Source organism: Tauraco erythrolophus, chromosome 1 (genome assembly GCF_009769465.1).
Source record: "Tauraco erythrolophus isolate bTauEry1 chromosome 1, bTauEry1.pri, whole genome shotgun sequence".
In the NCBI taxonomy this organism is placed as follows: Eukaryota; Metazoa; Chordata; class Aves; order Musophagiformes; family Musophagidae; genus Tauraco; species Tauraco erythrolophus.
Genome location: NC_141465.1, coordinates 104,654,334 through 104,675,885, shown reverse-complemented (window position 1 = coordinate 104,675,885; position 21,552 = coordinate 104,654,334). Strand labels below are relative to the sequence as shown.

The following is a 21,552-nucleotide window of genomic DNA, read 5'->3' as shown; positions in this document are numbered from 1 at the left end:
ACTCTGCTCTCTCCTCAACTTCAGATCAACATTTGCAGATAAAGCCCTGTTCAGTGCCAGGGTACTGAGAAGCCCTGCCCCTGCAGATTTGGCTGCTGGTGCTCAGGGCCAGCCCAGAGACAACCCAGATCAAGGCTCCCTGCTTCTCACTGGTGGCCCTGGGGAGAGTCTTCTAAATGTGACAGGGGGACAGGGGGACACAGTCACAGCTGACCCCATCCTGTGGGAGCTGCTTTCAGCTGAGCTTCTCCCATTCAGTTCCTGCCTGATCTTGCTCTGCCAAGGCTGTGGAGGGCTTTGTGTGTTCCCAGTGGGTATGGGGAGCAGAAAGAAAGACCAGTGAGTGCCTGGCCCATGGTACCTCCTGGTGCTACCCCACACAACCCACCCCTGCTGTTGTACAGCTTTACTGTCCCAGTTCTAGCAGCCATGGTATTTGGATCATCTTCTACACCTTTTGTTTCCTCAGTGATGACTCCAAGCGCACCGTAAAGTAGAGCCAGAGATCCCTGAGTGTTACCCTGTAACGTCCCTTGTTTTGTCATATATTTGGCATTTGTACACTCCTAAGTTTCTCCCACACCATACTCTGTGTCTCCTTCAAGCCAAGCAGCAAACCACCCAGCGCACCAAATGCTGTCCCTGTCATACAACATCCTCCAATGGTGAGAAAGGCCAGCTCAAGTCTGCCTCAAGTTCGTTGGCCCTCATGGGAAAAGTAAAGTCATCTGCATCCTGTCCTGGATACCTGGGGTCCAAATTTAAATTCAGGTCCTACTTGATCTTAATAGTGCAACGGCTCATACTTGTTACTCAAAAAACAGTATTCTCAGTCACTAAAGGGAAACACTTGTGCTTCAAAGGAAAAAAAAAAGGACTACCTAATATCCACACTTCTATTTTGGTTTAGCACAAGCCGTTCAGAAAACAGTGCACAGAAGAGCTGTAAAAATGGGGGCTTATTTTTCAGGAAGGTGATGGAATTCAAGGGGAAAATTGCATGATGTCATGCATTTGAATAAAAGCATAATATTTACAGGGAATAGAATTTAAAACAGTGCTGCCTTAGCAGCAATGACAGAACACACCAAGCCCTTCTCTTAATAAATTACGTATTGTATCTATTTTTTCAGTGTATACATATGTATTCATGGACCATTCCCGGGTGATAAAAAAAGAAATCTAAACCAAATAGTTTCTTGATTAATTCCATTTACTAATGATATATTACTGGAAAAAAATTTAGACTCGTCAACCTTTTCACTCTTCGCTCGAATAATCTCTCCTTATTAGGCAAAGTCTGAAGAAAGCAACAACCCATTTGCTGAGACCCAAGGGACAAACTTAGAACTGTCGTGACTCTGAGGAAGAGTTGAACTCCCTATGAAAGGCCATTATATTCTGGTGTCCATGCCTGCAAATGAAGGTAAAAGAAACTCCTCTTTCCCAGCAGCACAGTCGCACAACAATATGCCTCAGAGATCTCATCTACAACAAGACAACTACCTATCATTTGACTACAGGTAGTCACACATAACAGTGCCAGGCAAAAAGGCACAGGGAAGGCCAAACCATATTCATTACTGCTCGAGATACTGCTTTTAGGCCCATTTCAAAACAAAGGTCTGATGGCATCTTCCAAAATGGTCTAAATCTCAGTCTGTTCTGATTTAAACTTCCATGATGGTGTTCTGCACCACAGCTCCCATAACTGTTGTCTCTAGAGAGTAATTTTCCAAGGCTCCAGGACAGGAGCTGTGCAAACAATTTATTTTTTCAGCTCTTCAGCTAACCTGAAAAATTGAGATTGAAATGAGTTTCAGTCTCTGTCAAATGGCAACTTTCCTTTTTTTATCATTTAAACAACAGACAAAAATCCAGAGTAAAATCCATTTCAAGATTCAAACCTTTGTCCAATCCAAAATGCAGTGTTCTCCTTCAATTTGGGGATTTTAGTTTGTTGAAAAAGCTTCAAGATTAGATTTTTAATATTTTTGTCTCTCTCCACTCTGGGAAGGAAACTACTTGCTGAATTTTGCTCCTATGTGCAAGTAGCTATGCCCCCTCTTATCCCTTTGCACTAGTTGCATTTTCAGAGTAGAGAAATGTTTCTCTTTTCTCCCCCCGCCAAGTTGCCTGTCCTCTTCAAGGTGGCCAGAAGCCCATCACACAAGGCAGTGGTCTTCTCACTAATCCTGAATCATAGAATCATAGAATCATAGAATGGCATAGACTGGAAGGGACCTTAGAGATCATCTAATCCAACCTCCCTGTCATAGACAGGGACGCCTCTCAACTAGATCAGGCTACTCAAGGCTCCATCCAACTTGGCCTTGAACACCTCCAGGGAGGGGGCATCCACAACATCTCTGGGCAATTTATTCCAAAGTCTCACCACCCTCGTATTGAAGAATTTCTTCCTAAGATCTAATCTAAATCTGTTCTCCTTCAACTTAAACCCATTTCCCCTTGTCCTATCAGTGGACACTCTTGTAAAAAGTCCCTCCTCAGCCTTCCTGTAGGTTCCCTTCAGGTATTGGAAGGCAGCTATTAGGTCCCCCCGCAGTCTTCTCTTTTCAAGGCTGAACAATCCCAGCTCGCGCAACCTGTCCTTGTAGCAGAGGTGCTCCAGCCCCTGGATCATCTTTGTGGCCCTCCTCTGAACACACTCCAACAGACCTATGTCTCTCTTATGGTGGGGACACCAGAACTGGACTCAGTATTCGAGGTGGGGTCTCACAAGAGCAGTGTAAAGGGGGAGAATCACCTGTCTCAACGTGCTGACCACATTTCTCTTGATACATCCCAGGATGTGATTGGCCTTCTGGGCCGCATGAGCGCACTGCCGGCTCATGTTGAGCTTCTCATCTATAAATACTCCCAAATCCTTCTCTTCAGGGCTACTCTCAACCCACTCTGTGCCTAGTTTGTATTTGTGCCTAGGATTGGCCCAACCCAGGTTAAGGACCTTGCATTTAGACTTGTTGAAGCTCATGCAGTTAGCACTGGCCCATTTCTCAAGCCTATCAAGGTGCCCCTGGATGGCATCTCTTCCCTCAAGTGAGTCCACGGCACGTAATGAATCTAATCCTGATCTCCTTGTTTTGTCCTCTAACCATGTCTCTCTTAACTCCTGTTTGGGAGAGGGAGGATGCCTTCCAGCCATAGATGCTGAGAACGTGTGGCTAGCACAGTTAGCAACATCATGTCTTCAAAGCAGCCTCCACCTAAGGAAGGGACAGTCTTGAGTATAGCTAGCTGAGGAAGATATCTTCTGGTAAGCTATGTCTGATAGACCTTGTCTCTGAGTTAGCTTGGCAAACAGGCTGAAGCAGTGCCTGAATGACTCCATTATCAGCAACAGCTTGTGAAGAGTGGGTGAGGGACTAGAAGACTGGAAAAGAACATACGTAGGGCTTATTTTGAAGAAGGGCAAACGAACTAAAGAATTAAAAATATCCCATGGTTAGCTTAATTCAATTATTGGAAAACCTCTGGAACAAAACAAGCAAAACTGTTGCAACATTCTAAGGAGAGATTGAGTAACAGTGAATGCACATTAGTCAGGAGAAAACTATTTAAAACCAGTGTATTTAATGAACTAAGGAAACACTGGTATAGAACTAGTATAACACGGAGTGGACAGCACTTCAAAAAATGAAACTGTTGATGGTGTGTTGTGAAAAAGGGACAGATTCCTTTAAGACTTTCATGAAGTCTGAGATAAACTTCAGTGTTGTTCTGTTACATGTTTTTGCTTATTCCTTGTATAGTAGAGGAGAGAATAGAGATATTAAGTTGGCTATAAAACAAGTTGTGAGAGGCTGTGAGACAGGCTCAGGCTCCAGAATAAACTTGACGAATTGGAAAAATGGTCTGTGGGGGAAAAAAAAGGTACCATACAGCCAGAAGCACTTCTGTAAATACAGACTGGGAGACATCTGGGTGGGTTAATGAAGCTATGGTGTTTTGCATCATCTCAGGATGTGACCTTTTAATGACCTGAACCCATGGAAAAAATCATATGCACAAAAGTGAGTATGCAAGAGGTGAGCAGGAGGAGTTGATATTAGTCATTCTGTTTCTATTGGATTCAAAGCCCGTAATTCCAGCAACAGTAAGACAGATTGCAGAAGGACCCACTTTTAGTGGTGATACCACAATATATCAGGAAATGCTCCAACTATTGGACTGACAGAGGTAGTGGCTATTTTGATGCCTGCAGGTTTCCACCAGGAATGAAAAGTCACCACATTGATTTTGTGGATTTTTCCTTCCCACTCTATCCAAGCCAAGTGAGAAGGACACTTGTCAGCTGCCAGCATGCAGGGGACCTTGCAATCTGGGCTGCTGCAAAGCTTATTCCCCTGCCCCATGACTGTGAAAGAGATCAGCCCCTGCAGCAGTGACTCCATCCTTGCCAGCAGCTGTGGCAGCATGGGCGTTCAGACATGCATGCATCATGAGCCGGTAATGTGCGCTGGCAGCCCAGAAAGCCAACTGTATCCTCGGCTGCATCCAAAGAAGCGTGGCCAGCAGGTCGAGAGAGGTGATTCTGCCCCTCTACTCTGTTCTTGTGAGACCCCACCTGGAATACTGTGTTCAGCTCTGGAGTCCTCAACACAAGAAGGACATGGAGCTGCTGGAGCAAGTCCTCAGGAGGGCCACGAAGATGATCCGAGGGCTGGAACACTTCTGCTATGAAGACAGGCTGAGAGAGTTGGGGCTGTTCAGCCTGGAGAAGAGAAGACTCTGGGGTGATCTTATAGCAGCCTTCCAGTACTTAAAGGGGGCCTATAAGAAAGCTGGAGAGGGACTCTTTGCAAGGGCATGTAGTGATAGGACAAGGGGCAATGGCTTTAAACTGAAAGAGGACAGATTTCGATTAGATATAAGGAAGAAATTTTTCACTGTGAGGGTGGTGAGGCACTGGAACATGTTACCTAGAGAAATTGTAGATGCTCCATCCCTGAAAGTGTTCAAGGTCAGGTTAGATGAGGCCTTGAGAAACCTGGTGGAGTGGTTTCTCTGCCCATGGCAGGGGGGTTGGAACTAGATGGTCTTTGAGGTCCCTTCCAACCCTAACCATTCTATGATTCTATGATTCTATACACCTGGCAGTGGAGGAGCAGAGCGGACAGCTGTATTTGCAACATCTTGAACAAGATGAGTTTAACTACAACTGCTGTAATATATTATTGCACAGCCTCCATGAGAAGGAGATCCCTTCACTGAGGTAGCAGACAGCAGTACACCTTCCAAAATAGAATTGTAGAATGGTTTGGGTTGGAAGGGATCTTAAAGATCGTCTAGTTCCAACCCCTCTATCACAGGCAGGGACACCTTCCACTAGACCAGGTTGCTTAAAACCTCATCCAACCTGGCCTTGAACACCTCCAGGGATACTGGCTTTTCTCCCCAATTTGCTCAGCAGTTACCTTCACATTGCAAAGCCCAGTTGCCTATTTGGTGGCTGTAGGGATGCCAGCTTTTGTCCCCTGAGCAACTGCCTACGTTGGCTAGACATGAAGCCAGATCGCTTGGCTACTCTGAGCTGCTCTCTGAATTTCTTGGTGTCCAGTGCTAGCATTGCTTGCCTCTATGCAGAAATGCTGCCTTGGTACTTTACTGAGAGATATATACCCAACCTGGGGAACACTGCAATCAAAACTGATAACACGAAACAAGTATAAGCTCCTGAGAGTAATAGACTTCATTTACTGACAATAGACTAGATGATAAAATACAGCAGCAATAACAAAAGGGAGGGATGTAAAGAAGGAGATAATAGCTAGTTAAAGGTATGGGTAAGAAAATGGCAAAAGGGATTGTGCTGCATAATATCTGTGCAAAGAGACTCTGGCAGTATCTAGGGGTTTTACAAAAAGTTGGTACATGTTAAAAAATGTGCAATAGGTTGATGAAATGAACAAACCCCATAGCATTTAGAGGTCTACCAGACTTGCATAATTCTTTTTAAGACTTTCTCATTATCCTTTTCCTTACTCCGATCTGTCATGATTTGATGCTCTCCGCTACACAACCACATGAGAGAAGCCTAGGGTTGCACACTGGATTATTTCCAGAGGAAGAATTTGCTCATCTTTTCTCATCCTTGCTGAAAAGGTGAGGAAAAATGACCTTGTGGAAAGACTGGTGACACGATAAAGTTTCCTAGTGTTGTAGAAAAACCTGTATAAAGTATATTTCAAGACTGAAAGTTGCTGGGTCAACGCAGTTCTAGGTGAAAGGGCAGCTAGAATTACAGGCTGTTGTACCTGGGACTTCTCTTTGCCAGGCCACACTGGGATAGACAGAGAGTTTTTTGCTGCTACCTCAGCAGAAATTACTCTTGATTCAGGGACTCTATATACTTAGCTAAATGACCACTGGTCTGGAAATAACAGTTAAATAATAAATAGAAAAGGAAGTTTGCAAGTGATAGCAAGTAGTGTTTGCAGAGGAACAGGCATGTAGAAGGAAAATTTTTTGACAAATACCTTCCAGATGCTGCAGCTTTTGCATTTCTGTCACATGAGATAGCAAAGATCTACGCTAATGTTTGATGTCATCCAGTAAAGACAGGATGCTGTGCTGCCTAAAGCTGGGCGAAGCAGAAGGAGCCATTGCTAGAAGTTTCTTCAACTGTTGCATTCACGATCTCAACAAAATCAGAGCAAGTCTGGCAGTCGGGAGCCTCGCAGAGGCTGTCGAGTGTGAGCCTGGCAATATTCCCATTAATTAAAGCAGGTGGTCGCTTTCCACAGAACTTGGTGCCATTAAGGTTTTGCACGCAACCTCCCTCTTCCCCTCACCGCAGTAGGGCACGGAGACACAGACTGCCTTCAGGGAGGCAGTGCTCTTCCTCTTCGCCTTCATTCTCTTTGGGAGAGATGTTTGCAGGTGGTGAGGACTTTTTGCAGCCTCCCGCTCTTCTCTACGTTTTCACAGGAAGGAGTGAGTTGTTTGGTGGTGCTTCCTGACAGTGTCTTCCCCTGAGGGGAAGGCACCCAGAGCACCTCTTGGAAAGGCAGCTCACACTTGAGGTAGCATTTTAGTGCCAATGCAGAATGTTAGACCCATGTTGTTGCTCTTCTGGACCTGAAACTTGAGTGTTTGGGGGACTGACGGCATCCACGCACTAAAAGAGGCAAATCAGCGTTTTGCAACTCAGACCCATGCCGTTCTTGGCTGATAAGTGATTTGGGAACATCACTTGCAGAATGAAAACCAGAGTGAAGTTCAGGCGTTAGCCTACGGCAAGGCCCTCACTTCACCAGAGACAGGCTTATGTCCTCAGGGGAACATGATAAAGGGAATAAACACAGACAGGTAAGTTGATGCATGCACTTATTTGTAAGATGATTTTTTTACATTGTTGTATTTTTTTTTAAAGTGAATATTTAAAAGAAATTGGCAATTACCCAGCATCACAGTAAATGAGGCTGCATGCGCACTGAATGCAGAAATATGTTACTAGCCCAGTGACAAAAGGCAGCCGAGCCATGAAATAATGCAGTGCACGAAGAGCTAAGTGAAAGGGGCAGAATGGTAGTTGCAGACATTTTAGCTGCATGATGACAGAATAAGGTATGTGAACTGGAGCAAATAGAGCTGGAGGATATGTTTGTGGGACTATTATTTTTAATGCAATGCAAAATATCCAATGACAAGGAAGGAAGTTACACTTCAGTGAAATAGAAGATGATTCAGACAGTAACAAAGGTCAGATTAGGAGAATCTGGGAAAAGCTATTAAGACAGATGTCTATGTTTTATCAAGTCCTTGGTTGGCTCTGAACAAAAGAAAAAAAAGAAGAAAAAGGAGCACCTCCTTTTTGAATATGCAGCTTGAAAGGTTACTTAGACTAGTCTAAATCTGGAGCTGATCGTTAGGAGGAAAAAAAGATATCTGCTGTGACATTTAAGCTTTTAATGAGTATAGGACAAGTTCAGATTAATGACTACATCTAATCAAGGTAGCAAGTCTAGAACTAGAGTTCATCCCAGTCAACTAAGTTGTCTAAAACACAATTTATCCAAATGACATTATGATTTCAAGATTGATTAATAGCAGTCAGACTTGAATGAGTGTCCACAGGCACTGATGTATTAAACCTCCAAAGACAAGAAGAGCCCCTGGCACACCCCAGAGTTATCGTCTGTGGGGAAGTCAGAAACAGTGTCCAAAAATGAGCATGTGGAGCTTTAACAAGTGCTTTCTTGTCAGCTTTGAGAGTGATATGCCTGCATCTGCCACCTAAGCATGAGAAAAATAGCCCACAGAAATGTGAGATACAAAGATAAAATTAAATGAAGGAAATGCAGTGTACGTTTAGACTCTATTGTAACTCTGCTCCAAGGCCTGATGTTAGTTAATTTCATATAAATATTTCACCCAACAATACCATCAAATCATATGGGGCAAAATAGTGCCACTTCTAAATTTTTATTTTATTTTTTGCTGGCTTCCTTATCTTTTCAAGCCTGCGCTTTTGTATTTTCTGTAGTGTCTGATATAGGAGTCAGGACCAAACATTTCAAGATGTCTTTGTCCTTCTCCTTCCCCCAAACTCTCTGTAGATAGGGCATATTGGAGTGCAAAGGAAAAGAAAATGAATCCTTCCTCTTTGTGATCTCTCTGCATGTACTGTCATTTGAAGGAACAGGTAACAGATGCCAGATCAGGAAGCTTTGGTTCCGGCTCTCCCAATCTCAATATCTGTGACTACCACTATAGTAATTCCATGCTGAATAAAGACTGCTTGACAAATTTCAGGAAGTCATTCCACCTTTCTGAGCTCCAGCTTTGCCATCTCTGAAGGAATCATGTTTTTACGGAATGTTTTTACAGAATGTTTTTACACCTTTTAAATTAGGCAGGAGATGGAAAAATCCACATTAGAATAGATGAAATCTTTGATGTGAGGACTTGCTGATACTATGCTAAACTTGCCCAAAATTTCTGTTTCTAAGAGTATGATCCACATGGAGTAGCCACTCTAAAGTTCCATTGTAATTAGTGGGAAAGAACTAGATTAATTTAGGCTGCCAATCACATCATTCTATTAAAGGCATCTACAATGGATTAGAGAAACTCTGCCTTTAAAATGCTGATGATGGCTCTGAAGGCAATTTAGGGTGACTAATTCAGACATGGACATCACAGGTTGTGAGCGCAGAGTTACCCTCAAACTGACACTCGCAGGAAAACACTCCACAGCTTTGTAGACTTCACATCAAAGAATCCTTCCAGTTTTTGCCAGCATTCAAGATCAAAGGTATCTGACAAGCTGGAAATTAACCATTAAGAATAAAATAAAGTTTAGTCTCAGGATTAGAACAGTGTATAAATTCAGTGCCAGAAAATAAAACAAGCACCTGGAGAGAGACATCTTTTGGATTATAGGTGGAGTGATGAGAAAATGGTGGATGAGGATGGCAATGAGAGAGAAATGGGTTGAATGAAGAAGTTAAATGTGGTCTTGACCACCTCTTTACTGTGGAATTCATCAGTGGGACTTCAAAGTTAGTAAATAAGCAGCCTCCAGAGACTGTTGGGATGGGATCCAGTGAAATATAAAGGAACAGAATCACCGGCTGAAATATGTGAAAATGAATGGTGCCTAGTTTACAGAAAGGAACCTCAATTTGAAAAGGGATTGGCCAGCCTCAACACTGGAGCAAACTGGGGGCAGTGGGGATGGAGCAGAAGTAGGAAAGATTGGAAAACTCAGCAAACAGGCAAACTGCAAAAGTTCAGCAGTAAGGGTAGAATTGATGAGGATCAAAACAGGGTCTATGTTTTGGACTTTGCAAAGTCAGCTGCATGGCTCAGTGAGTTCAATAGGCAAGAGGAACAGGATTATGCCCGGATCTGAAGTTTTATCTCCAAAATCTCTTTAAAGCTCAGGACATAAGCTGCACTTTTTCAAAATTTCAAAATTTCTACATGGAGACCAGTGTCAAGCGGTGTCCCTCAGGGGTCTGTTCTGGGTCCAGTGCTGTTCAACATCTTTGTCAGTGACATAGATGATGGCATTGAGTGCACCCTCAGTAAGTTTGCCGATGACACCAAGTTGTGTGGTGCCGTGGACTCACATGAGAGAAGAGATGCCATCCAGAGGGACCTTGATAGGCCCTTGATAGGCTTGAGAAATGGGCCAGTGCTAACTGCATGAGCTTCAACAAGTCTAAATGCAAGGTCCTTAACCTGGGTTGGGCCAATTCTAGGCAGAAATACAAACTGGGCACAGAGTGGGTTGAGAGTAGCCCTGAAGAGAAGGATTTGGGAGCGTTTGTAGATGAGAAGCTCAACATGAGCCGGCAGTGTGCTCATGCAGCCCAGAAGGTCAATCACATCCTGGGATGTATCAAGAGAAACATGGTCAGCACGTCAAGAGAGGTGATTCTCCCCTTTTACTCTGCTCTTGTGAGACCCCACCTCGAATACTGAGTCCAGTTCTGGTGTCCCCACTGTAAGAGAGACATAGGTCTATTGGAGTGTGTTCAGAGGAGGGCCACAAAGATGATCCAGGGGCTGGAGCACCTCTGCTATGAGGACAGGTTGCGGGAGCTGGGATTGTTCAGCCCCGAAAAGAGAAGACTGCGGGGGGACCTAATAGCTGCCTTTCAATACCTGAAGGGAACCTACAGGAAGGCTGAGGAGGGACTTTTTACAAAAGTGTCCACTGATAGGACAAGGGGAAATGGGTTTAAGTTGAAGGAGAACAGATTTAGATTAGATCTTAGTAAGAAATTCTTCAATACGAGGGTGGTAAGACTTTGGAATAGATTGCCCAGAGAGGTTGTGGATGCCCCCTCCCTGGAGGTGTTCAAGGCCAAGTTGGACAGAGCCTTGAGTAGCCTGATCTAGTTGAGAGGCGTCCCTGCCCATGACAGGGAGGTTGGATTAGATGATCTCTAAGATCCCTTCCAGCCTATGCCAGTCTATGATTGAAAATTCAGGGAGATCACCCTGAATGAAGACTGAGTTAACACAATAAGGGATTCCTTGCTCCTCCAGCAGCACCCAATCTCGTGATCCAGGGCTAAACAGAGAAATTAAGCCTTTGTGATAGCCATATCATGACAGTCTGAACTGTTATCCTTCAGTCCCTTCACTATTCCAGCAAATTAAAAGTCTCACAGTTTCTCCAGAAAGTTTGCTTTTCCATTCAGCAGGCTTATCACGGAGGCAGGAAGGCAGCTCTGCATGCCAAGGAGCAATCTAGTTCTATTAAATAAATGCATTTATAATTTTGCATTATCCTGGCTGTGCCAGGTGCCCCTATTCATGACTTCATACAGTGTCCTGAGTCTCTCATCTCAGTACCTCTTTCTTATCAGTTTTTTTTCACACCCTATGCATTATTAAAGTTTTTCGTGGTGCATAAATCTCACATCTGTCCCTACAAGCACCAAAGAATTGTTAAGCTTATTAGAGGAATGCGGCATACCAGATAACACCCTAGAATATAGTCTTGTATAATTTGTTGAGGGCACTCAGGTCAATACTGAAGAACAGCTCAAAACTTGCTGAAGCACATTTTTAAGGCTTTCCTAAACCAGGGTCACATTTCTCAATCTCCGAGTCATTACTTTAAATCATGAATAACTAAAGCCAGCAGAAATCAAATGCTGCTGGGGAGGAGGAGTCCCATAAAGCAGAGAATGTGCTAGAAGTTGACTTATGTCTAAACTGTTGTCTTTTCAAATCTACCAATGCTTTTTAATACACATAATTGCAATACTGGTTTTGGAAGTTATACTCACTTCTGTTTTAAAAGCTTTTGATGCACCTTTGACCTGTAAAAAATTAGAACACCACCACAGTTGTGTTCAGGGTGGCATTTTCTAGTTCTAAGTTTCAGGGTTTGCTTGCATAGCATTGCTTTCTTGATCTGTTTCCCTCGTCTGTATGGATGGTTTCATTCATCTTGTTCTGCAAGACGTAAGATGTGTGATGTGTTCAGTCCCTGCTGAACTGGCTCCCCTTTCTCCAACCAGCCACATCACTCTTGTTTACTGTCACTGCACTAGCAAATGAGAGCTTCAAGTGATGTCAGAAATTTTTCTTCAGTGCTTTGCAGGCACGAAGAGACAGCGGGAATAGCAGATGAACTAATATTTTGGCCAAAGGACTGTTTTATACCTTTCTGAGTTTCTGTTCCCAGCAATGACTCACCAAGAACCCCCCATGCCTGTTCCAAACAGATCACAAAGTCATCAACAAGCAGCTCAATACTCTGGTTCATATTGGGTAAGTAGGATGTGGAATATGGACAATGACATTTAGGACAGATAAACAAGAAACAGATTGGCAAAACAAAAAAAAATAAAACCCAAACCAAAACCAAGCAGCTAAAGAACCGAAAGAACAGACAACATCTGCACAAGGAAAAATATAACTATGGATATTCAGTCAGAAAAGAAATGTTGGTAGAAAAGCAAGCTTATGCCCCATCAGGGTCGCAGAACAAGCTTAAAGAAGTTTTCTATTTCTTAAGACCTGTGAATACTGCCTGGGGGCAGAGCGAGGTGCTAAGCTATGAGTCAGGCAGGATCAGTAGGATGTGACGATCTTTTCTGTGGCCTTCAACAAGTCTCTCATCACCTCTGCGAGCAGTACTAATAATAAAAGTGGGCCTGTCATGAGCAGCAAACATGGTGACACTGCTCAGGCTGCTGTGTTCAAACCCCATAAAGTGAATCTGAAGGTTTTAAAGTTTTTTTGGGGGGGAGTGTACTTCAGCTCCAGTGCACTCTTTTCAAGTCCTCTGGCATGTTTGCAATCTGTCAAGACCCATGACTTAGACAGCCTTTAACTCCATTCTTGGGTCCCACTGGCTTACCAGTTAAAGCACAAAGCCCTAAAAGGTTTTCTGCTCAAACGTTTTGTATTTTGGGTGGTAAAAGATACCTGCAGGTGGAGATTTGGGGTTGGTTTGGCTGCTACGCTGTTTGCTGAGAGGACCCTGCAGGTTGGTTCTCTAAACGTTAATTAATTGGAAAGATATGAACTACTATCATGCTTTAAAATCAAAGCAGTCAGATCTTGTTGGCTTACTGATAAAGATAGGTGAAGGAGGACAGGGAAAAGGTCAAGACAGAGAGAAGGGCAATTATTGTTTAGGTATCAAGAAAATGTGTGGGGGCAGCGCTTGTAGGTACTGTGGCTCCAAGAAACTGAAGCAGCAAGGGGGCTAATCAGCAAAGCTCATTAACAGCAGAAAACAGAGGGACAGAAAACATACCTGCTGCTAGGAAAGACTTCAAAGAGAAGAATCTAGAGAGCCTGGAAAATGTTATGGTGCTACTGCTGCCATTAGCTTGCTCCCTACCTCTCTGCAGCTGTGGGGAACCCATCCAGAGGATTATCCTTAGGATGAAAGCATCTGCTAAAGCCCTGGTCTTGGTTTACTGAGACCATGACCAGCGCAGTCCCGCTGGAGGAAGATGTGCAGGGTATGCATCGTGGTGCAAAAGGCTGGGATGCTCCTCTGTGTAGTGGCAGGGGAACCTCGTCTGGGTGCAGAGGGACCAAGGACACTGAGACTGAATTCAGTACGAGTTTACCAAGCTGCTGCATGGTGAGTTAGAGGTGAAAGGGCTGCCAGCAGTGCTGGGTGGCGATGTCCCCTATATGGTTAGGTCAAGAGCAGTCATGGAAGTAGAACCACATGACCTGAAGACTGAAAAAGAAGAGGCAAAGACTATTCTGCAAAGGTTTACTTCTGACCAGAGTGATCGCTCAGTAAGACAACTGCCAAAACTCAGTGTGAGGTGTTCAATAAACAATGTTTCATTAGGGTACAGCTGAGGTGGATGAGAACAGTCTGACAAAAGAGCAGAAAATGACCACAACAAAAGACTTCAAATTAAGTCTGCATCTGGATAGATATATAAGCAAGGCCAGAACTTTAAAAAAATGTGAGTCCATGACCATGGTTAAATCTAAAATTGGTGAACTACTAAACATTAGGCATATTCAGCTAAGATCATGAGGAATGAAGAGGATCAATGTATCCTTTAGTATATACTAATGCACTTGATTGGTGGATAGGATCCTGGCTGTGCCAGGATGGCTGTCTGTGGACAGCCATAAAGACTAGCTGGAATAAATCCTAAGCCTGGAGCACTGGTGTGGAAAGGTATTGCTTCTTCAGGAAGGATTTGCAGGGGAAATGGAGGGCGAAATTGCTGCACTGAACATCATGAGTGAAACCCAAGGGAGAAAAGCAGGCTCGCCGAAGAGTTCAGAACAAGAAGAGGGGGAAAGTGCCAGGTGCAGTGGGGGTGCAGTGGGGTTGCAGTTTGGCAGAACGATTTCCCTCTTCTCTGCCTGTCTGTCTTCTGTGCCCCTCAAGATCATCCTCCACCAATACAACATCTCTTTGTCATTCTTTTTGCTCTCTGCCTATGCTAGGGAGTGTGGTACCAAGGGTGTGGATAAATGTTGGGCTGGGGTAAAAAATGGTGTCGTGTCAATCCGTGCAAATCACTATGGATCAAGGGAGACAGGGAAAAGGTATTGGAGGACTAGAAAGCTGTGGGAAAAGAAAAAAAAAACAGCATTGAAGGGGTGAGCATGAGAGAAAACAGCATGTAGAAGAGTGTAGAGGAGGGAAAGATAATAAGAGATCCTGAGGGAGAGGAAAGAGCTTGGAGGGCATTGAGTGGAAAAAGGAAAGAACAGAAGGCGGGAGGCCAAGAAGGGAGGCAACCAAGAGAAAGAACAATACTCCTGCCTTGAAAACAGGTTTGAAAGAAACAAGGAGCACGGGGAATATGAAACCCAGATACAAAAGCAATTAAATAGTATGAAAGCTGAGGAATTAAATGAAGATAGGTAGCTTTTCAAGTATTTGTTAGCTTCTGTTAAATACTTTGAAGTCCCCCAGAAGAGACTGTATAAAACTCAGTGCAGATTCTATACATGTCTGAGTAGGGTGGTGTTACCCTACTTTTACTTCTCATTTCCAGTTTTATCATCTGTGGCATCATACTCCTTACGTCATGGTAACAGAAAATAAAATTATATCTCTTACTAGAAGATTTTGTATTTCATATTTTGCTAACATAAATTTCTCTTTATAAGTGCTTGTTTCACTCATTTGGTAAAAGAAGTCTGGATGACGATGAATCTCATCCAGCTTACCAGCTTCAAGAAAAGAAGCCTTATGGTATAGGAAACCAAGAAAACAATAAATGAGCGTGGCAGAGCTGCAGGGTTTTTCCTTTTGTGCTGCACAAAAGTGCAGAGAAGGCACTGTCAGTATCATGGTACGTGAAGTCTGAGAGTGTATCCATGGAAAACACGTGGGCACACTTCAGAGTTGGTATCACAAGGGCCAAAGCATTTTCTAGCTAACAGAGAAAATCTCTGTGGCATATACATGGTGGTGGGCAGAACATGCCCTGAAGGAGTTTGTAACAGAAATCCAAGAAAAATAATGGAATAATAGAGAAAAAAAAAATATGAAAAACTTGGCTCCTCTGCTAAACTTTGCCTGAGAGGAAAAATTGTCATGAGTTGACCTGCAGAGGGAACCTTTTGTGTGGGTTAAGTTTGGAAAGGAAAGGGAAGAGCAAGAGTTTGGTGGGAGGAAGACATGATTTCCACATGTAATTCCAGTTGGCAGCTCTGTAGAGAGGTCTTGATGAGCAATTCTAATCAGGCTTGGGGAAGGATTTTAGCTACCAGCTCAGGAATTGATTCTCAGCTGGTAGAGAAGAGAGGCATTTATATTGGTGGAGGACTTCAGCCTCTACTTCTCTCAAGAACACGACAGATGAACGCCTCTCCTTTTTCACCGAGCTCTTGCCTTCATTTCATACCTTTTATAAATGTGTCATCAAGTAGCTTACCCTCATATGGTACAAGCAACAAACACCACTTTGTGAGGTGTTTGGCAGTGTCTGCTAGATTAGTAAACATAGAATCATTTGAACTATGATAAGAAGTGACAAGAAAATAGTCAAGATTTTGTTTACATAAAATATTTTTTATTAAGTTGGTGAGAAAACCAACAGAAGAGGATGATCAGCCTGACTTGTAGTTCTGCGCAATACTTTATAAATCAAAGCACACCATTAATTCATGTTATAAACTATGGGAACAGGTGACAAGCCTCAGGAGGCAATCAATAGAGATAGTGTTTTTAATAAGGTCCTGGGAATAAAATAATGATTCTTCAGTGAACAAGAAGGTGTGTGGGGCGTAGAAGAATGTGTCATGAAGAACAATAGAAAAGCAAAAGTAGAAGACACTGTACTGGACTCAGAGAGTGAATAGCCCTAAATGTACTGTTCCTGAATTTATATTAGTGGCTAATGGATGATAGGGTCAAAAATATCTTTTCTATTTCCTTACCTCCTTTCAGTCCCCTCCTCTGAGCTAAATGTATCAGAATATCAGTGGATATGCTACAAGGCCATTTATAACGTTATGGGTGCATTCAAAGAAGCAGAAGGTCTCACTGAGTAGGGTCTTCCCTGCAGGAACTCCTCTGGTGGATGTCTTTGCCCTGTGGAGTATCCTGGCACATGACAGTTAGCCAAAGAAAGAAGATGAAAAATGGGATCCTCTTATTCCTGTTACAGCCACTATTTACAGATTATAGATGTTCTTACCAAGACTGTAACTGGCCATCTGGTGGGAGCTATCTGTATTAGGATCCAGGACAGCCATTTCTAACTTCTTTGGTTATTTCCTGAGTAGATAACCATAGTTGGAAGCATGTGGGGAGAGGGCCTGTTTCACCAGGCTTCCTTCTCCTATGCTCCTCAGAAGAATGTGAGAATCAGAAACATGAGGAGGAATGATGGACGCGTTTTGTGGTTGTGACTTATGGTGATACTGGTGACACAGGGTACATATTTCTCTTCTCTGTGGCCCCTGCAGTAGCATCTGTTCTAACAGTTGAATCCTGCTGAAGTTCGGTCAAAGTTTGGTATGGCCCTTACAAGATCTATTACAAGATTTTTGTGAGATTTTAGGTGACCATGTAAGTCTTCGACTCAAAGTGTAGCTTAGTCCATCACTCCCAAGCTACAGGCCATGTACACTTTTTTTGTTCCTAATGTACTGTTGGAAATCACTCTTCTCCAGCACAGACTCCCAGTGGCCGTCCTTTGAGAACAAGTCTGTCTTGATTTCTAATAAAATCGTGCTACTGGAACAATGTTTCAGCTGCAGAAGACAGAAAAGATGTTGTAGTCCAGCTGGTTAGTTTTATCTACAAAATTATAGTGTTAACTCTTGGGACAGGTTTTAATTAAAGACTTAATTAAAAAGCCTAGGTGTTCAGGAGCTCTTAGTGGATCTTCTGAATCTTTAAGAGTTTATCTTACATTAAGGGAACTTTTTATGTTTAAATACATGGGAAAATACTACAGTTTTAGTATGTGTCAAATGCCAATATTCTCTTGCATTCTTTAGTTGTGAGAAACAGACACAATTACTTTGAGATCCTATGAAAATGAATAAAAAATTAACCAGATTTGGAAATGTTAATGATCACTTGCAGTTTCTGTGAAATTTATTTGTTTGCTTGTTCACTTTCGTTTTTCAGCTACTGTATGTCTGGAATGTAAATGTTTACGTTTGTGTAGAAAATAAAAATAAAAGCAGAAAGGAAAATCAATAGATTTTAATATATAGGGTAGGAGAAGCTGAGCAGAAGCATTGGGAAAGAGAACAAGACAAACTCAGACCTTTTATTGTCTATTAACCAGACACAAAAAAGATCTCATATTTATTGAAGATACTGATTTCAGTAGATACTGGTTCAAGTCTAGAAACACTTGGTTTGATACTAAAGAAATATAGCCTGAAAGCTTATTAGAAGTCTTCAGCTTTCTCAAGAACAGCCAAGGACCTGAAAGGTGATTTTTGGGTGGCTGGAAAAATGATATGATTTTTTAAAGACCTGTCTTTTGGTCCAGCAAAGATACAGCTCTTCTTGTCTTGAGTTAATGAATGTGCACAGCTGTCCTGAGCACAGCTGGATTTCTCATTCCACATGCACGTTCAGGATGTTAAAGATGCTCTCTTTCTGCCGTAGGAGAAAATTAACATCTTTCACAAGGTCTTCTGAAAAGGCAGAGAGAGAGAAGAGGTCATGTTAAAGAGATATCAGCCTAGATGTTACAGCATCTCTAAGACTGTAGATAAAGGTAGTTGAAGTTTTCTGTGCTTGCATAAGTAGTAAATGAAGCTGTACTTCACTTTTCAAGTGAGTGCCAACCCACTGGTTTATTGGTTCTGCTCAGGAGGAAGCAAATTTGTCCATTCTGCCCAACTTATTAGCTGTTCTGCTCCGCACAAAAAAAAAAAAAATTAAAAAAAGGCCAACAATACACCTCCTTCCCCATTTTGCTAAGAGAGAAGGATGGCTTAGCTAGCTCTGTAATCCAGCAGGCAGGGAACTTGCTCAGCCTGTGAGAAATACTGCATTGGTTATACAAACTGTTTCAGACGTTCCACTTGGAACTGCAGTGGGTTTTTCTTCTTAGAAACAATGAAATGAAAGAGAGTTAAGATTTTTTGAAATTATATTTCTGAATCCCTATGCCCCTCAGTTCCCTTTTCTCCCATGCAATCCCCTTTCTTCTTCACCAGATGTAACCAAATAATCAACATTTTGTCAGAATAACCTGAGGCAAAGGCATAGATCAAACTCAGCAAAACTACAGCACAGTAAAACTGAAATACTTTGTCTCCTTTTTACATGTTGCTCCTTCCTGTTTGTTTGCTTGCTTTTACATTAGTACAACAAATGTGTATAGTTTCAGGGCAAAAAAAGGTTTTAGTGGAAAGGATAGATCTTACACCATTGCCCAAATTCATCAATACAGTTAAAAATCTTGTTTGTTGCCTGTAGAAACACAAATGTCTCAAAAGAAATCAGAATTTAAAATACTGTTCAAATACTGTCATTTATAAAAAACTTGCAAAATGGGTTTCTTCTGAGATTTTCACCAGCTCTTTATTCTACATTCCTGACTCATAGGGACCTTATTCCTGTCTTGAGAGGATCATCTTGAGTTTTGGGAGTTGAAATATTCATGCCTTAAAATAGCATGGAACATTTTTTCCTCCAGACTCCCCAGAATTGATACTAGACAGCTATTTTTATGCCACCAGATTTGCCAGCTCATTCTCCACTTCCTCAGTCAGTTTGTTGGTATTCTCAGAAACCCTTGACACCAACTGAATCATTATAGGGAGGTCTGATTTACCCAAACTCTCCAGTGTCCTTTTTGTAGACCGTCACTTCCCAAGCATGACTGTTCAGGGTTTCTGTCCTGCAGGAGTAGGGACCTTCCTGCTGTTTCTGCCAGGCAGCGGGGAGCTCTGACCACCTCCCTTTGCAGAACTTCACGACTGATTTAGGAGACGGTATTTTGACTGTTACATTTGTTTGAGAACTCAGTTTGATGAGCTTGAGCCAGCCAGTCTGAAGAACTAACTGTGCAGAGCTAGTGAATTCATGGGGCCTCACCACACAACACATTGATTATATTTTTATCTGGGAAAAAGTTCCTTGTTTTTGTCATGGTCACTGTTGCCAAAATGATTGCTCTGGGCAGTGTGATACTGATCAGCCCTGACTGGGTAAAGATAGTCTGTCTTCTAATGTATGGGCTTCATTAGATAAAAACACAATAGTGCCAAGCTCAGCAGTGAAAAGTGGTCCCCCAGCCCCACCAGCTGGCTGTGTGTCCTCAGGGACCCAGGAGCCCTGCCCTCCAGAGCTGTGTGCACCCTCAGCCATGTGCCAAGCACTATCAGCCTCTCCATACACCATTTCCAGATTTCTTAGTTCTCTGGGGCTGGTAATGCCTCCACTAACTTTGGTGGTTGCATTTCCTTCCCAAACGGTTTCATTTCTGTCGTTATCTTTCCAAACACTTTCCTCAGCTGCTCATATCTTCTTCTGGTTTGCCCAGAGAATCTAAAATCATGTGGTCAGAGCAACTCTTCTTATTATTTTGGGAGATCAGTTGTACGTTACCAGCTACTTGGCAACTATGGGCTGTTTGGTCTAACGTACAGACTGGATTGCAATTGGAAATGGGACTAACCATATAAAGATTTAGGGAAATCATCTAGCAGTGTGTGGCTTGAGAGCGTCAGAGTGAGACTTCCCTGTGAAGAATGACTGAGTATGTGAAAAGCAGATGGAAAAGCTCATTACTCTTCAAGAAGATGGGATCCCACACAGTTTATACTACGCAAGGATGAGGAGCTTGATGGAGCAGCCAGCTGTGAATATGGAGCTGGAATATGTCATTCAGAAAAGTGAGGACTGGATCCAACTAAAAGAGCTGATAAAGGCATCATACTTCTCACCTCCTTCCAGCTTCCAGAACCTCTTACAGGGAAAATGGCTCACAGTCTCTATTTTCAGGAAAACCCAGGGGGTAATTATCTTGCTCAGGCTGCAATGAAATAGAGAGATTTGGGAAAATCTGTAAGTGCAGAAGGGTATTTTCATGTAACTACCTCTTCTGGGGGTGCAAAAAATATGCAGTGCAAATACATATTCCGTGGCTTTCAGCAAGCAGCACATATGAAAAATGAGACACTTAAAAGTGTACAGTCTATGAGCATGTTTCTGCCAGTAAGTTGAGCTGCTTTCAATATCAAGAGTAGCTGAAGGTTCTCAGAGTTCATAAAGGTCAGCAGGGACTTGGCAGAAAGCGCTCCAGACACTGATTTGGAAAGGACCGGTCTCCCAACTTGGGCCTTTTTGTATTTGTGTAATGATATTTGATATTCTTTCACTGATTCAAAGACTAGATAATAATTCTTCAAGGTCAAGTGTTCTCTACTTTTTTCAGTCACCCTCCCATGTTACCCCTATTCTTAGACACACTGTAGAGCACATTCTGAAGGGATGCACAACATGTAAAGCTCTCTGTTTATTCAGTGTGAAGTTTCCCAGGCTGCTGTGAAATCTTTTCCAGAAGCCTTTTATTCAAATAACACTACTTTTCCCTCCCTTCCTAGCGTGAAAATGACCCATTCCTGTTTTATCTTCTCTTATCTTGTACCTTAACTGGAGGAAATTTCTCTGTACTACTTGACTCTGTGAAAGCAGTTGATGTACCAGCATATACCACATTGAGTACTGTCAACCAGGAGGCAAGAGAGTTTGAGGAACGAGTTCCCCAAACTTCCCAAATACTCAAAAACCCTAAATATAAAAGAACTTTGCTGAACACTTTAGTTGTTGAAAACAGTGGGCAAATGAAAAAAAGCCCAAAACAACACACAAATATTCCATCAAAGAACTCACATGCAGTATAATTTAACAGAAAGAAAATAGTCTCAGTAGCAAAATTCATATACATTTTAAGTTCTCAAAATGCATGCCAGTATATCAGTGATAAATCCTGCCCAAGCATTAGATTCTAAGCACAAAGTAGCAAGGTTTCGTTTTACCTGTAAGAACAAACTTCAGCCTGAGCTTGACGGCAAGGTCAAAAGAGCACTGCTCAAGGGCAAAGACCTTCTTTTATCTAATTACCAATATATCCGTGG

The 21,552-nt window shown here is 42.6% G+C and overlaps 1 pseudogene; it reads right to left on the bottom strand.

The window, feature by feature from the left end:
- Positions 1-235: 235 nt before the first annotated feature.
- Positions 236-12,256, bottom strand: LOC104380284 (mitochondrial import inner membrane translocase subunit Tim23 pseudogene; annotated as a pseudogene).
- Positions 12,257-21,552: the final 9,296 nt, after the last annotated feature.